This window comes from Amphiura filiformis, chromosome 1 (genome assembly GCF_039555335.1).
Source record: "Amphiura filiformis chromosome 1, Afil_fr2py, whole genome shotgun sequence".
NCBI lineage: Eukaryota > Metazoa > Echinodermata > Ophiuroidea > Amphilepidida > Amphiuridae > Amphiura > Amphiura filiformis.
This window is the reverse complement of record NC_092628.1, coordinates 67,443,292-67,461,434: the sequence shown is the minus strand read 5'-3', so window position 1 is coordinate 67,461,434 and position 18,143 is coordinate 67,443,292. Positions and strand designations below refer to the sequence as shown.

At 44.8% G+C, this 18,143-nt stretch overlaps 1 protein-coding gene across 3 annotated transcripts in view; it reads left to right on the top strand.

The window, feature by feature from the left end:
- The first annotated feature begins 2,438 nt into the window (after positions 1-2,438).
- Positions 2,439-18,143, top strand: part of LOC140151604 (uncharacterized) — a 23,003-nt gene continuing 7,298 nt past the window's right edge. For 2 of the 3 annotated variants that reach the window (XM_072173987.1, XM_072173985.1), the window contains exons 1-2: positions 2,453-2,575; positions 17,924-18,143. The exon at positions 17,924-18,143 is cut by the window's right edge and continues 223 nt beyond it. The gene's annotated coding sequence lies outside the window, so the exon portion shown is untranslated. Of the gene's footprint in view, positions 2,576-17,923 lie in introns of all 3 variants that reach the window. The other variant, XM_072173986.1, reaches the window with a different exon arrangement.

Below are 18,143 nucleotides of genomic sequence, written 5' to 3'. Positions count from 1 at the left end.
GGGGGCGACGTGTCCACCCCAAGTTCGGACATTAGGTATAAGGCCTACCCATTTAGCTCCATTTGAAGTTCTTTTCAGCCACCGACAACTTCGATTGGCGCTATACATGCTAAGGGGGCTAGGCCTATGCAATTATCACGAGCCCTGGGGGGATGTGTTTGGGATGTGTTTGTCCGTTGCATTCTTTAAAGATTATAAAGAATCCTTGAACAGCTCCCAATTCTCTGAGCATGTTCTGTTCTCATGTGATGTCATGAACTTCATAGTCCTCAGAGGAGTGTTTCAGATCTTCTTCCATCTTATCTTTATTTGCCTTCTTTAATATAGATCATAAACTGTCGATCCTTGGTTTCTTCTTGTTTGTTTGAATATTTGTGTCACATTCAGCTGTCGCTGCTTCATGGTCACTCATGACTCCCGGTCATGACTATACTTTAACATTTCTGACACTATCAGGCATTGTAGTGAGAATTAGTTCTTAGATAGGTATCTTTGTAGGCCTAGGCCTATATATTAAAAGTGCCTTGGGGACTTTGGTGCAAAGCGCTATTTTAAGCATTGTTGTCAGGCCCGAAACTAGGGGGGCGGTCCTTTTTCAAAATCAGCCCCAAAATAAATTCTGGTTACGGGCCTGTTGTTGTTGTTGTGGTCATCATGGGGGGGGCGACGTGTCCACCCCAAGTTCGGACATTAGGTATTAGGCCTACCCATTTAGCTCCATTTGAAGTTCTTTTCAGCCACCGACAACTTCGATTGGCGCTATACATGCTAAGGGGGCTAGGCCTATGCAATTATCACGAGCCCTGGGGGGATGTGTTTGGGATGTGTTTGTCCGTTGCATTCTTTAAAGATTATAAAGAATCCTTGAACAGCTCCCAATTCTCTGAGCATGTTCTGTTCTCATGTGATGTCATGAACTTCATAGTCCTCAGAGGAGTGTTTCAGATCTTCTTCCATCTTATCTTTATTTGCCTTCTTTAATATAGATCATAAACTGTCGATCCTTGGTTTCTTCTTGTTTGTTTGAATATTTGTGTCACATTCAGCTGTCGCTGCTTCATGGTCACTCATGACTCCCGGTCATGACTATACTTTAACATTTCTGACACTATCAGGCATTGTAGTGAGAATTAGTTCTTAGATAGGTATCTTTGTAGGCCTAGGCCTATATATTAAAAGTGCCTTGGGGACTTTGGTGCAAAGCGCTATTTTAAGCATTGTTGTCAGGCCCGAAACTAGGGGGGCGGTCCTTTTTCAAAATCAGCCCCCAAAATAAATTCTGGTTACGGGCCTGTTGTTGTTGTTGTGGTCATCATGGGGGGGGGGGGCGACGTGTCCACCCCAAGTTCGGACATTAGGTATTAGGCCTACCCATTTAGCTCCATTTGAAGTTCTTTTCAGCCACCGACAACTTCGATTGGCGCTATACATGCTAAGGGGGCTAGGCCTATGCAATTATCACGAGCCCTGGGGGGGGGCACTCCAACTTTGGAGGTGACGCGTATGTAGGGCTGTTAAGACCCCGTTTTCAGCATCGCTGTCACCCAAAGACCAGTACGAACACCTCTGTCACCCGAACCCCCTATTTTTCCATTTGATCTGGCACCCAAAGACCCTTACAAGTTCAATTTGAACAGCAACTTTCATTTATCACTGATTTTGTTACTTATTTTGAAAAAACAATGAAATTTGAAGCCATTTAGAACTAGAAATTCGATTTTCGAGGTTTTTGCGACGCTATTTCGGCTCTCACCCAAAGATTCCATTTAAAACAAAGTTCATGTTCTCACTCAATGCCAATGAGTCTGACCCCATATTTTTTACATTTTGCTCTCACCGAATGCCAAAAATCATGCTCTCACCCAATGACCCCATATTTTTTACATTGCTCTCACCGAATGCCCCTTGTGCGAAAGTGCCAGCCCTACACCTATATCCATTTCATATTGAAGTGCCCCGGGGTCCGATCCGATGGTGGGGGGGTCCAACAGCCTGCCGTGGCAAAGTGCCCCCCCGCCAATCGCTTCCCTCGTCCTCCCCCGGCCTGCCAAAATCTTTGCCTCCCTTTGACTGAAAATTACTTTCCCCCACTCCCTAATTTTACCCTCCCCGAGGGCTCGAAATTATTGCACAGCCCTACCAATGCCTACGGTTGTCCGGATGGTGCCCATCCTTCAATGTCACTGCGCCTTTGCTTTATGACTTTTTTTTTGCCATTATATTTCCAGTATGTTGGCCCTCTGCAATATCTTATTTCAATTAAGCGTTTCTAGTAATATTTTCCCAAATATTGGCGAGTTTTGCATTGGCACTGATGGCACAGCACCGTTTGGCAGCATTTTTTTTTTTATAAAAAAAACCTTTTTTAAAAACACATCTCATGATGCATGCTGATCGGGTAGACCGTCTGCTGATCGATGCGGAAGGTGCAGAGCATGAGAGCTAATAAAGTTAAGTTGTATTTGACATGTTTATGATCAGCTGATGATCTTGGATGGGGCTGAAACGTATTGGAAATCCACATAAGACAGGTGACGATTCTTCAGATTCTGTAAAAAGACCGGACCGGCAATCAGTTAATGAGTTATAAATAAATCATTAGTTCTCATGCTAAATGCATTTAATAGTTCATGTCCCATGATACTGATACTGATAGATCTAGACTTAGTTAGTCTCAAGTTAGCTTAGGGGGCTGTGTAGTTCACCACGTAAAACTTGTGGCTCAAAATTCGGACAAGTTCCTTAGGGCTGTGCAATAATTATGAGCCCTGGGGAGGGTAAGAAGGGGGGGGCAAAGAAATTTTGGCGAGCCAAAAGGGGGGGAAAGCAATTTTTCGCCAGCCGAGAGGGGGGGGGGCAAGCAATTTTGGCACATATTGAAAATGGTCCACCAAATGGCTTCAATTAGGTCTTCACTTTGCGAAATGTCTCACTTCTGAGGGGGCACATCTCAGACACCCCCTGCGTATGCCTATGTGCATAAAGAAGTTGCCCTTTTCGCTTCTTGTTTGGGCACTCCATACTTTAAATGTCTTTAAAAAGCAATAATTTATGTCCACGAATGGCTTCACCCTTCAATTGGGCTGTCATTTCATAAATTTGTGGCTTTTTCAAATAAAAATTATACACAATAATAGTGCCAAAATTGTCCAGCAAAGAGCTTCAATTAGGTCTTCATTTTGCAAAAGTTTCTCGCTACTGACACCCCCCCTGCGTCGCTCAAGCGCGACATAAGGCACTGCCGGCTGCCGCGCCGATGATTCTTCTTTTGTGCATCCCCTTTAAATCCTGGATCCGCCACTGAGTTGTACATCCGTGTTCTCACTGCATTAACGTTTGTGTAAGCGACTACAACAACAATATTGCATCCGACCAATCAATGCAGCTTGGCAGCGCGCTGATGTTTGAAGAGGCTTCCCTAGATAAATAACATGCAAACATTTGCAAATCGCACGCCGCGCCACAATATTATATGCAATACGGACAATAGGACTAAGTCAGAGTCAAGTGGTTGCCTTTTATATTGCGCGTACATTTTGAAATTTTGTGAAACAATGTCAATGGATCCAAAACAATAGAAATAAAGGGTTCAAATGACCCCTTAGCAACCTCTGAATGATAATTTTGTGCGCCAAAAGCTACAAGAATGCGCCTATGACCTCATGGCGCAAGTTAGCGCTACCCCTGATCAGACGTGTAGTGGCAGTTGAGCTCAATACCTCTCAGTTATTGACAAGTGTCCCATCCGATCTCCATGGGACATCTCGCGGCATACATTTTTTTTTGTAGCTTTGTGCTACCATATTTTAATTGAAACTGGGGCGGGGCTTTCATAATTGACATCAGAATCACCGGGCTAAGCGGGCTTCATTGAGCGATTATTTGGAAGGTAAATTGCCTACAGATTAGTTCAGTCTCGGAATGGGACCACTCACTGGACTTTCTATATTGCTGCCCCGGGATTGCTGCATGGTTCGGCTGTGTGTGTAATCAGTGGCGTCGATTTGTGGAGGAAGAGGAATGGGTTTTTGGCTCTGAGTATTTGGAGAAAACTAGGGGGGAGGCTACAGGACTTTGGCATTTTTTCATAGGGCATTATATGTAATTATTAATTGTCACATTATCCAGAGATGGAACTGATGAACCGAGACTGTGGGTCAGTCTATCGTTTGGCCAGTGCCGCCGACAAGGGGGGGGGGGAGGGGTAACCGGGTGCGGGTACATTCTCGGGGAATTCTAAAATTTTGCTGAGTTTCATTGTCAAATATGTGGAAATAAATGTTCAGTGATGATGAGCATGCAAAAAATTATATGAAAGCAGCTTCCGTATGTCGTCAACAAGTGCCAGAATTTCAAATTAACCAATTTTTAATGATCTTGGTATGAAGGAATGTCAAGGAATATATTACAGATGGAAAGAGCCTTACCCAGAAAATGTTTTGAATTTTGAAAATCGGTTGGCTCATTCCAGCGCAATTGGATTTTATGTAATGCCATAGAGATATACACAAATGTACAGCAAGATAAATGTTGTTTACTTGTTGTTTTCTTAAATGTTTACTTACACATGAATGGTACAACAACATTATAAAAAGGATAAATTTGGATATTTGTGAATATTGGAATATTCTCTTGTAGGTTAAAACTAGAAATGAAGGCAATACATTCAATTTTAATGGCGTAATTAAGATTTGAATTTGTTTACTTAGTTTGTTTACCAGTAAACAGATATTTTCAGTCATTAGATGAACTCATCTTCTCTGGATGAACATAGAACATTGTAAACATTTCAAATTCAGAATGGGGTTTTAGTTCTGTAATATCAACATGCCCAGGTAATACAGTATTAATAAGGTACATACATATATATGGGCAATTCCACGGTAACTCGTGCTACACTTTATGGCGTCCTTTTACATACTTTGTGCTCCAGCTTTTAAATTGATTTGATTGGAATCTGTATTTTTTGTATTTTAATACCCAACATTCAAGGCTAGATCCTCATAGTATTGCTAATTCAGGATATCAACTTTTGTATGTATGGGACAGCTGTAAAATCGGTAACTTCGTACTACTGAGCAGAGGACATGCTTAAAAATCACTCATTTTTATTTTGATGGTGTGCTAAAACAAAAAACACTAAAGCCTTATTGATTATATGATAAGTAATTGCTATAATAAGGTTTGTTTTGGTATACCTTAAAAAGTTGTGCCCCTCATAGTTTTACATTGACTGGCAAAAAACATGGTAACTCGTACTACGGTAACTTCGTACTACAGTTTGTCCGCCATATATAAAATGGTATTGTTCATCTAAATGTCAATTTTTTTTGATAACAATTCCTCAACAACTGGTGTAATGATCAAATAACTCAATCTATGTACAAATAACCCCCCAAATAACCCATCTATGTACAAATAACACTATTCAGTGTATGTACCAGCATACAATGTACCACACATATTACATACAAACATCCCAGCCTTACATACGCCTTGCTTGATCCTGTTTGGATATTTTATTCTAGGGCTTAAATTTAAATAGTTAAATTGAACAGTCAACAATTGATAAAACTTTTACTTCCATGTTATTTGACTCTAAAATTCCCTCACAAAACTTGTAATGTTCATGGTTATTTGCTCTGTAAGTTTTTTAAAAATTGCTTTCTGAGTTATAGAATGTTTGGTCATCTTTTGGTTGAGACCATTTCCTGCTTGGTGCAAATACTCTAGTTTGCCCGATTTCAATCACTTCACTAAGCTGGAAAATGAGCCTCATTACACTCAACAACAAACCAATTTCCAATACAAATCTCAGAACCACACACATCTCAGTATCACCAATGTCACTGTGGCTGTTAATCTCAGGATTTCCAGTATCTATTTTGTTTGTTTGTTTTATTTCTTCTTTTGCCTCGGTTACTCATTCAGTGGATGTTTTAAGGTATCCTCTGTTCTTCCATGAGGCCCATATTAATTGATTGGTTCTTAGGCTAGATCCTAGGGGGTGGAGGGCTAAACATTTTGGTTGCATCATTTTGACCAGGTATTGATAGGGGGATATATGCTAAATAGCATGTTTTTTTAGAGAGACTGTACAATGTAAAGTCTTTGAGCTTTTAAAAAACAAAAGGACTTTATTGGTGTGTGCAAAATTTGGTATAAATAAATTTACACTATTTTGGCACATGATCGGGGTGGAAACTGGCTCCTTGAATCTTATCTCTATCTTTGCCTTCCAAATTTTTACTTTAATTTTCCTGTGACAGGAGGTCACTTTTCTCTTTAATTTTTGGCCCCCACACATGTGTGGTTGCCTGGTTGTTTGTTTCTTTCTTTCTTTGTTTGGCTGTCCGGGCGGAAGCAAATTCATTAATCCACTGTACAGCACCAACACAATAAACTTGGTACCGGTATGGTGATAGAATAATGGTGGCTTGATGTGCTGTGTAGTTTTGTGTTATGTTATTTGCATATTTATGAATATTAATGAGCTTATTTACAAATTTTGCCTACATTTTCATTAATCCACTTTGCAGCATTATAAACACAATAACCAATCAACTTCAAACTTGGTTTGGTTGGATATGGTGGCCTGATGTGCTGTATAATTTTGTGTCATGTTATTTGCATATTTATGAATATTAATGAGCTTATTTGCATATTGCATATTATTTTTTATTTACAAACCTTTGTTATTTACACACTTTTGTGTGTGTGTGTATGGGCACCTTAATTACGAACTGCATAATTCTGGCTGCCCCTTCCCCCCACACTGGCTACACTGCTGCTAGGAAGCTGTTACCAATATCATGGTCACATATAAATGCATATTCATGTAGTTGGGAGATCCTCTATTGCTGCCAAGTGGTAGATTTTGCATTACCTTTGCTGGTAATGGGGAAGTGGGCTATGGTAACTCAGTACACATCGGTAACTTTCGTGCTACTGGTAACTTCGTGCTACAGTTTTAAATGGGTCATTATTATGTGATGGATAGTGTTTTGTATATTAATTTCTTATTTTTACTCAAGGCACTACTACTAGTAGAAGGAAAATAATAAGTGGCATCAATTAAATTGCCAACATTTTGAAAATATATAAAAAAATGCATCTTTCGGTAACTCGTGCTACGTCATATTTAGTGCTATGAAAACGCAATGAAAGAAAAAAAATAGTTACCAATACCATGGTCACATATAAATGCATATTCATGTAGTTGGGAGATCCTCTATTGCTGCCAAGTGGTAGAGACTCAGTACACCGGTCGATCTTACCGTTTCGATGTTGATTAAGATACTTCTTGCATCGATCCCGAGATGCGGAAAAACCAATAGTCATTTTGTCCCACATAAATGAATAAATAACAAAAACCCCGATCCCCGAGTGGACTCACCCATTCGGTGACGTCACACACGATAATCACCCTTATCCTCCTTGGTTTCTAGATGAGATAGGCGTGTGGATTTTTCTTTACCAACGCTAAGTATCATTACGAACCAAAGGATTAGATATACAGTTTGTTTGTTACACTGAGGTAAAAACCAACCAGTATAGTCGCTAGGGAGATAGTTTTGACGACATTTTTCGGCTAGAAAAGTGACAAAAACGATCAAAAAACTTAGCTTGTATGTGTGTTTCCGTTCATATACGGGACACACGTTTTCAAAATGCCGCCCTTAGGGCGCCATTTTAATTTTGTTCTCACGTAAAACAACTATAGCAGACTAGTAAGTTACAATAGATGTTTGTACAGTACTGTGTATACATGTATGGTGAGTGATTATCGCTATGTTTATGGTGTGCTCTATCGTTATATCTTTCAATGCACGCGTCTGATGACGAGTTACTGCTAAGAGTTCGTGGGTTTCGAAGGACCAGCCTGACAAATCTTCCCCAAAAGGTTTTCAGTTTTTCATCCCTTTGTATATATATTTTTATATCATACCACTACATCAGCGTCAGCCACTGTGCGTGTGGGTCTGTTTATTGGGCTTGAGCTTGTGTTCGGGGGTAGTGCTGTACGCTCCCGATTACTACAATGTCTAGGCCTTGTCAATCATGCCCTTCCCTTGTGGCAGAGTGGGACCCGCATCCACTCTGCTACACCCACAGGGATTGCTCTAAATCAAATAAGTGTGCTTCCTTTTGCATAGGCTTATCGGACATCCACTTCAAGGATTTAGAAAGGAGCGCTCGTTTAAGTCTTCGACACAGACAGAAGACGAAGACTAAGAAACAGAAGCCTACAGGTAAGATTGATATGGTAGGTACTAGCGCGGGGCAAGGGCCACGCTAAGGTACCCTCTGGGGCTCCGGCCCCGGGCAAGCAGGCGGACCCTCCGGGGACTGCTAGCGAGCCCAAAGCCCTACCAGCCAGCGAAAGCACTGACTTAACGTCTAAGCTAGTAGCAGGCAGCAGGGCGGTACTTGCCCTAACAGGCGAGTACCAGTCTACCAGTGAGATCTCTAGCGAGCTTCTTGCAGGTGGACACCCGTCTATTGCTGGCGAACGGCGGGTCTAGCACCAGCGAAGTAGCCGGCGACGGACAGTATGCCAAGGGTACCCCGGGCTTGCCTGGGTTGAATCCTAGCATACAGCGTGCAGCGGACTTGCCTCGGCCGGGCTGTAGCACGCAGCGTGCCAGTGGCACCCCCGGGCTTGCCTGGGTTGATCCACGCCTTTCGTTCCCGCAAGGGTCGAATGAAAACGATGCATGGGTTTAGCAGAGACGATACCGGGGCTAACGCTTCAGGTGTAGTCTTAGCAGAACCAACTGGGGTTGTCACACGGCAGCGTTCCATGGTGGGACCGCCGAGTGATTCCCTGGGCCTTGGAATGGCTGCCGGCTGTCCTCCGGGGCGGGCTAGCGGCTATACCGGGGTGGGGCTCGCAGTCTCTCACGGGACAGCGACCCAAGTGCAAACAGTGGCAGCTACCGAGGCGAGCTACGGCTTGACTTCAGTGGTAGCCACTATGCACGCGCCCATAGCTGCCGTGAGTGGTCCGCCACACACAGCGACCTTGGGCGAGGCTCAAGAGGTTAGGGTAGGTAGTTTGAACAGCCTGGCTGATCAACAACCCACTTATGTCCTCGAGAGCCAGCAGAGCGTGGGTGATCCATTACAGTCAATGGGTCAATTACCTCTTATGATCGATCACTATCTATTCAGCGGAGCATGGCTCCATTGATTGATACTACCTATTCAGGTAGCGGGTGACTGATCGAGGGTATACACGCTCAGCTACCCGTGATACTAGGCAAGCTCCTTTTAGCCAAGGGACAGCCAGTATAGCGGGTACCCATACACTGCGGCTTGATCCTCTAGCGGGGGCGCTGTGAGGCATGGGTACAGTGGTGCGCAGCCGGGAGCCCTACCGGGCACCTACGCTACAACCACGCAGGTACCGCAGTACTGCGTCCTGGTTACCACAGTCTCTGTGGCAACAGGGGGAGGCGGTACTGGTACTGCCGTTCCATGGGGTTTCCCTGGTGGCGGATCCTTTCAGGGTCAGCTACCAACAGGGTATGCCGCGTGGTATCCGCCGCAGGGTGGTTTCTTCCACGGTCTACCACCGTGGCAAGTGCCGCCTAGCGTTGGGCAAGCAGTACCACCAGTTGTTACCCAACCCGGCGGCGAGTGGCTAACCCTGATACAGCTCAGGGTAGGCCGCACACTGCTATGGCTAGGGCGACAGCAGCGAGAGCGTGCGGATCCCGGGGTGCTATAGCTCGCATCCCGGGGGCTAGCGGGAGTACTCCCTCTTCTGCGGGTGTTCAGTTGGCTAGCCACACGGTGGCGACACCTCCCTGTCCACCTTCAGATGCCCGTCGTCAGATCTCTTCCTCATCAGAGAGTGAGTCAGAGTCTGAAGGCGAGGGAAAGGAGTCGGAAGATGAAACCAGTAGCGACTCACAGTCTGATGAGACTGTGCAGCTAGCTTCAGGTATCCTTCCCCGCTTCCCGTGAGGAACTTCGCTAGCAATGGTCTGCCTGCGGACACCGCTGAGGTGATGAGCCGTGTGGCCCAAGGTTTGGGCCTGGCTTTCTCTCAGGAGGAGTCCGTTCAGGAGGACCAGGGCATCTTTTCAGTAAGATGCCCAGCTAGCGCGTCCACACAAGGGTCGCCTGCGCACTTGCATTCCCGGCGGACCTCAAGGGTAGGTTTCAGTGGGGCTGTCAGGCTCGCTGGAGCTTGACGCCGCTGCGTGCTTGCACGCTTCCACTGCGTGTTTCGCAGGAGGACTCTGAAACCTACCTCAGGGTCCCTGACATGGATCCAGACGTTGCCAAGCGCCTGCCGCTAGCGGCCAAGGCGCACGGGTCGTTCTCCCCCCAGTGGGAGGAGGAGCTAAAGCTCATCGATAAGCGAGCACGCTCGCTTATCAGAGTCTCTAGCGTCGCTACCACGCTTGCCGAGCACCTCGGTAGGAAGGTAGCGAACGACCACGGGGCAACGTCGGAACTCTTCCGCGAGGTTAATCTGTTAGCGGTGCTAACAGCTAACCTCAACGAGAGTTCTATGGGCCTAGCCCATAGGATGTCATCTCGCCGCCGGGAGATGCCTGTCTGTCCCTCCAGTCAACTTACGGCTCCGACTTTGCTGATGCAATGAAGAAGTCAGACTTCGGTGGGACAGGGGCTACTCTTTGGACAGGCCTTTTGCGCTACGGTTGAGGACCGGGCAAAGAAGGCCACCAATGAGAGCACTCTGAAGAAGTCGGAGGCTGCCCTGACCAAGGGAAGGGCAGTAAAGCGAAGAAGAAGCACAAGAAGAAGAAGTCTTCTAAGCGTTCTTCAGCGCCAGCTCCGGCTTCAGCAGGACGCGCACCACAGACTACACCCGAGCCCGAGGCTACTCCAGCACCTCCCAAGAAAACTGGGAAGCGCAAGAGTGGTGCTGGACCATATGGCAAGCCCCCTAAGAAGAGCCGTTCTTCTAAGGGTGGCAAACCAGATCGGTCCTGAGGGCACGGCGGTCGACAGTCCATGCCGGCAGGCCTTGGACTTCCACAGGGATTCCCCTGTGGGCGGCCGCTGTGCATTACGCCCAGAGATGGCATGCCATCTCACCGGGCGCCTGGGTATTGTCAGTGGTCAGTGGGGTTACAGGCTGGAATTTACCAGCCACCCTCGTGCGCCTGCACGATTCAGAGGTCCACGGTAGTGCCGCCAGACGGCCCCCAGCGTCGGGCACTACTGTCAGAGGTCACTCAGCTTCTCACGAAGCAAGCGATTGTCCCGGTCTACCCCCCTTTCACCAAGGGGTTTTGGAGCACGTTTTTTCTGGCTCCAAAGAAGACCGGCGACTGGAGGCCCATTCTGAACCTCAAGCCGTTGAACGAGTTCATCAGGCCCAAGAGGTTCAGAATGGAGTCTCTCGCTTCGGTGCTAGCCTGCCCCATCAAGGGTATGTGGGCGGCATCGCTAGATCTCTCGGACGCATATCTGCATGTTCCGAGCGCACCTCAAGATCAGAGGTTTCTACGCTTCAAGGTACAGGGTCAAACTTACCAGTTTCGATGCCTGCCATTTCGGCTTGTCCACCTCCCCAGAGTGTTTACACTCCTGGTCAGAAGCGGTGGCAGCATACCTGAAGCGCAGGGGAGTCAACATGTGTTGCTACCTGGGCGATTGGTTCATTTACGGACGCACCCGCTGGAGACACAGTGTCTCGTGGAGTTAGTAGTCCGTGCGGTGCGGGACCTGGGATTTCTGATCAACGTCAAGAAATCCAATTTGGTCCCGACGCAGACACCACTATTCTTAGGGGCCCAGATCAACCTCAAGGAGGGATCGCGGTGCCCTCACCGAGAGGGTGACGAACATGGCGAGGTGTGCCCGACTCTTGGCCGAGTCAGAGGGGCACCCGCTGTGGCATGGATGAAGGTTTTGGGCCTTATGGCCAGTATGGTAGACCTCGTGCCATACTGCCGCTTTCACATGAGGCCTATACAACTACACCTTCTAGCCTTTTACAGGCCCAGTCGTCACCCAATATCCCTCGCGGTTCGATGTCGGAGATCGCGAGAGGAACTCTGGTGGTGGACCCATCAGCCCAATTTGACTCAAGGTGTCAGGTTTCCTGCACCAGCGGTGCGTCCACGTGGTGACGACCGGCAGCGTCAAAGCTGGGCTGGGGGGCCCACATCCACGAGGACTCAGTCTCGGGCCTATGGTGCGGCCCGCGAGACGGAGTTCCATATCAACCTTCTCGAACTTTGGGCAGTGGAGAGAACTCTCCAGCATTTCGAGAAGGTGATCGTGGATCTCATATCGTTGTCCAAACAGACAACACAACCGTGGTGGCCTACCTCAACAGACAAGGGGCACCAGGTCACCACGGTTATGCCTGCACGCACTCGCCTGATAGGGTGGTGCAAGGCCAGGCAGATTACGTTGAGAGCGATGCACATAGCGGGAGTCACCAACATCCTCGCGGACGATCTGTCACGAGGAAAGGTGTCGGGACCTACAGAATGGTCCCTTGCTCCGCAGGTCGCCCAGAGCGATCTTCGGTGATGTACCACCCTCGATAGATTTGTTCGCATCTCATCGAAATCATCAGCTGCCGGTGTATTGCTCAAGGGTCGCAGACCCACAGGCATTCGCCGTGGGCGCTCTGTCCGTGAGACTGGGGAGGAATGACTGCTTACGCTTTCCCCGATCTCACTGCTCGCAAGGGTGGTGACCAAGATCGGGAGGAGGATTGCAACGTCATTCTGATAGCACCGTTCTGGCGAAACACCTGTGGTTTCGACCGATGGTGGATCTACTAGCGGCTCAGCCGCGAGTACTCCCCGAGTTACCAAATCTACTCCGGATGCCCGGAGGAGAGGTACCAAGTCTACCACTAGAGCACCTGCAGTTAGCTGCATGGCCCTTATCAGGAACGTCTTGGCGGAGGAGGCTTTTCATCAGAAGCTGCTTCTCTCATCGCCGGGGTAGGCGAGTCTACCCTCCGTGCGTATAGTCAGCGTTTGGCTCCCTACTACGCATGGTGCGATGAGAGAAATACATCTCCCACTAGAGCCCCTGTGCCTCTAGTGGCAGATTTTCTGACAGAAAAGTTCAGGTCAGGACTTCAGCAGGCAACGATAGCCAACTATAAGTCAGCCATTCTCTCGATTCATCGGGATTTGAAGGCGGTCGACTATCAATTCAGATGGGTCCCTAAGTCTTCTTCTCGACGGTATGTTCAACGGCGCCCGCCCGGAAAGGAAGGTGGTCCCTCCATGGGACCTCAACACAGTCTTGGAGTATATTAAGGGTCCCCTTTTGAGCCCCTGTCAAAGCGACCCTTAAATACGTCACTCTTAAGCGGCCTTTCTTCTGGCGTTGGCTTCGGACGGCGCTGCTCAGAGTTGCACACGCAGTCTCAAGTCAGCCTCCGTGTTACTAACAACGGAGGCGACGCTGTTTCTTCGCCCGGATTTCCTTGCAAAAAATGAGCGAAGTACATTCCGACACTCGCCCCTCTTCCTCCCCAGTATTGGGCAGGGCTCGTCAATAGCCGAAGACAGGGTGTGGTGCCCGGTGAGGGCGCTACAGCACTACCTTGGCGAACACAAACCTTAAGAGGGGCTCATGACCGCTTATTTATCACTCACGCCAGAACCGCACGGTCCAGCCGCTAAACAGACTCTGGCACGGTGGCTGGTCCAGGTGTTGGTGGACTCGGGCGGCAAAAGACGCTCGCCCCAAGGCCCACTCAACCAGATCTATCTCATCTTCGTGGGCCTACCATAGGGGGGTCCCCATAGAAGAGATTTGTCAGGCTGTGTCTTGGAAGAACCCGTCGTCCTTTTCCACGGTTTACTACAAAAGCGTAAACCAACGACCAGGCGATAAGTTCTCCAGGGCTATTCTGCGGAGATAATATGGTGGTTGGGTATCAGGTGTTTTGCGGACAATCAGAATTCTAACATGGTAAGAACCAGTGTTTCTATTCTTAACCACTGAACTTTCGGTTCAGGGGTTTTTGTCTGTTCACGTAGTCTTTCTGTTTCCCGGCCGTGAGGGGGGGAAATAGTTTGACCTCGCGATTACCATGCTACCCACTCTCCCGATCCTTATCAGATGCTGGCCAATCTTGTACCTCCATCCGTCGGTTACTTGCTAGATCGATCTTTCAGATGTTGATGCAAGAAGTATCTTAATCAACATCGGAAGCGGTAAGATCGACCGGTGTACTGAGTCTAGTCCCAAACAAAAATGTTTGGTAGACTCATAACCGTCGCGATCTTACCTTTCCGATGTTGATTATCCCGACCCCCGCCCCTACAAGTTTGGCCGAGTAGGGGCTGCCCAAGTCGGATAAGGGTGATTATCGTGTGTGACGTCACCGAATGGGTGAGTCCACTTTCGGGATCGGGGTTTTGTTATTTATTCATTTATGTGGGACAAAATGACTATTGGTTTTTTCCGCATCTCGGGATCGATGCAAGAAGTATCTTAATCAACATCGGAAAGGTAAGATCGCACCGGTTATGAGTCTACCAAACATTTTTGTTTGGGACTATTTTGCATTACCTTTGCTGATGCGGAAGTGGGCTATGGTAACTTTCGTGCTACATCGGTAACTCGTGCTACTGGTAACTCGTGCTACAGTTTTTAATGGGTCATTATTATGTGATGGATAGTGTTTTGTATATTAATTTCTTATTTTTACTCAAGGCACTACTAGTAGAAGGAAAATAATAAGTGGCATCAATTACATTGCCAACATTTTGAAAATACATAAAAAAATGAATCTTTAGGTAACTTGTTCTACGCCATATTTAGTGCTATGAAAACGCTAATGAAAGAAAAAAAAAATTAGTGGGGATTATTTAAAATGTGTTGGATGTTTCTTGAAGACCATATTTCAGAGATATAAAATGTATCAAATTTAAAAGAAAAGTGCCCATGTTTAATAAAATAGGCCCACTTGGAAAATATCTAAGTTGAACAGGAGTTTTTCACTTAAAATACACTCTCCAAAGAAACTTTTTAAAAAAAACCAAAATGTTAGAAAAATGCAGAAAAAAGTTTATAACTTGAACCTTACATCTGTTTGGAATAATATAAAAGTTAAAAGAAATATATATTGGCAATTTCATTTTTTTGAGTCATGTCCACTTTTGCTTGGAATTGCCCATATATACAAAAAATAGCAAAAAACACAACAAAAGTTGTTTACTTCTTGTTTACAATGAAAATAGGTCAAACAGTAGTTTGATAAATTATTAGAAGTGAATGTACAAACATCACTTGTCAGAACTTTGTATTAACAAAATAAAGAAATTATCATTATTTATCAAGATGTGGCCAATTTAATTTGTTTACCTTTTTGTTTACATGCTATTTGTGTTGTAAATAGGCCCAAGTCATCTTGAAATCACCAATAATTTTGACCCTTACATTAGGTTAAAAAAAAGATTGTTTGCTTGTCCTCCACCGACCGACCCTAATCTGGAAAATCTGGAAAAATTTTTTTGTTTTACCATACAAATGAATACCGACCCTAATTTTGGAAATTCCAGAAAAAGGTTGTTTTTTTCTCAATATTTTTGTCATCCTGAAAGTGGTATACAGTCGGAGAAGTATCCCAATTCACAACTATTTGGGCTATTAAGGGGGTACTACACCCCTGCCCAATTTTGTGCTTATTTTTGCATGTTTCTCAAAAATTATAGCGCATTGGGGACAAGTAAGATATGTATATTATCAGAGAAGATGTAATAAAGAGGAGGTTGATCAAGCTATCCTCAAACAAATTATGTGTGAGACCGCTCACTCAAAGTAAATGATGAATCACCCTATTTTAGGCACCGGAGTTTCGCGCGGTTCGCGCAAAAGCGCACATTTTCGCGCATTTGGGTGTCCAAAGCGAATTTTGGGTTCCATCGAGAATGTTCACGATTTTGACCCATCGATAAGCTGAAAGTTAAAACTTACGATTTTATGCCCCAAATCGGCAGCATTTACAAGAAAATTCACGCAATATTGGTTCTAACTTCACTTATGTACATCAAAATACAAATAACGATCATTAAACCAAGCATAATGTGGGGAAATTTGCCCTTGCTTTCGACATTTCGATCGACGATTTGTGATGGTCGCCATCTTTATTTTTTATTTTTCCAGAAACTGGAAATGAACCGAAGTCGTTCAGTAATTGATTGACATGCCACATTGTTTTACCGATGTTTTTTCGTGTTTTGCATTGAAAACAGGGGATCGCGCATTTTAAGCGCATTTTGACCTATTTTTTTGGCGCATTTTCGCGCATTTTGAAAAAGTGGCCAGCGCATTTTGCCGTTTTAAATCGCGCGAAACTCCGGTGCCTACCCTATTTAGTTGCTTTACAATAGAATACCACAATAGGGTTTGAACCCGGGATGGGTGTGATACACAAGTTGCAGCTAACTGCTTTTAGGTATGCATGTCATCATGCCATACACACCATGCATGCAGACCCTGTCATCTTGTCAGATTTCAGATAAAATATGACTGAAGTTCCATGGCAAATTATAATTTTTGCTACTTGTTGCCACTTTCAGACTCTATTATTTATGATAAAGAACGTTATCAATTATCAGAATATCTTTATTAGGTTGGCAGGAAATGACAGGAAAATACATAAAATAATAAAATAGAAATGATCAACAATCATCACCTCTCTAAAAAAATCCTAAAAATTTCTTCTTTAGAAATTTATATATTTACAAAAACGGTGGATTTGGGGGAAATTTTACAGCACTCAATTTCTTTCTTGTATTATCCACATGTGGTATCCCATCCAAGCAGCAGGTCCTTAACACACGCGTTTCATACTTTTTAACAAATTCTCTATAGAAACATTGGAAATATTTTCAATTCTGAAGTGAAAATTGGTCAACCATGGGCGGTCACACACATAACATCATAGATATTTCAAGTGGATGTCTAACTACTTGAGAATAAAGGACTATGAATAGATGCGACAGGATTACCTACGGGATTATCTCAAGGATATAATTCCGTTGACCCTCCTCTTTATTACATCTTCTCTGACCATACAAATGAATACCGACCCTAATTTTGGAAATTCCAGAAAAAGGTTGTTTTTTTCTCAATATTTTTGTCATCCTGAAAGTGGTATACAGTCGGAGAAGTATCCCAATTCACAACTATTTGGGCTATTAAGGGGTACTACACCTGCCCAATTTTAGTGCTTATTTTGCATGTTTCTCAAAAATTATAGCGCATTGGGGACAAGTAAGATATGTTTATTATAGGGGCAAGGACTACAACTACTGCACTGGAAATTTTATTTCAGCACAGACAACAGTTGTGGAGTTACAGTAAAAAATGAGGGGAAACCAATATTTAATCAATAAATCAATAACTACTTGCTTTGAGTTGCTGAATTTTCAGTACAGTAGTTATAGTTCTTGCCCCTATAATATACATATCTTACCTGTCACCAATGTGCTATAATTTTTGATAAAAATGCAAATATAGGCACAAAATTGGCCAGGGGTGTAGTACCCTTAAGCTAATTAAAGGCATACAGTCATGTTTTGGCTATGACCTTTAAAAAATATTTATAGCAGTCCTATTATAAATGTTACTGTCTAATTGAATTCTTCAATCACATGTATTCTTCTTTCAAATATAGCTCATTATCTAGCAGAATGAAACTGTGTACCTGTGATAATGCAATCTGAAATCAATGACCTTAGGTACATTTGTAGGTCTACATCCTGCTTTACTTCCTCCATTTGCAGTTGGAGGAAAAAAACATGTAATTAAAACACATGTGCTGCATTATAAACACTGAACCCGAGCAGAAGTAATGGACATCTTTCAACTATTATATAGTATATATCAATAACGATCCTGGTATATCAATAACACATTTTGCATTTCTTTGGTTTTTTGTGTGTACATGCAGGTGAACAAGGATAACAAGTAAATCTAGGCCGTCAGTACGTACTACCTACAAACTTAGTTCCTCAGTGGCTAGAATATTGTACAAGGAATTGGTGCATCATCAGACCTACATGTACAGTCGCATGACAAGAAATATCTTTTAAAAACAGGACTTAAAGGACCATACTTGTTGGACAATACTTAGCTTGGTGTGCTTTTTTCAGAAAACTTGAGCCATACAG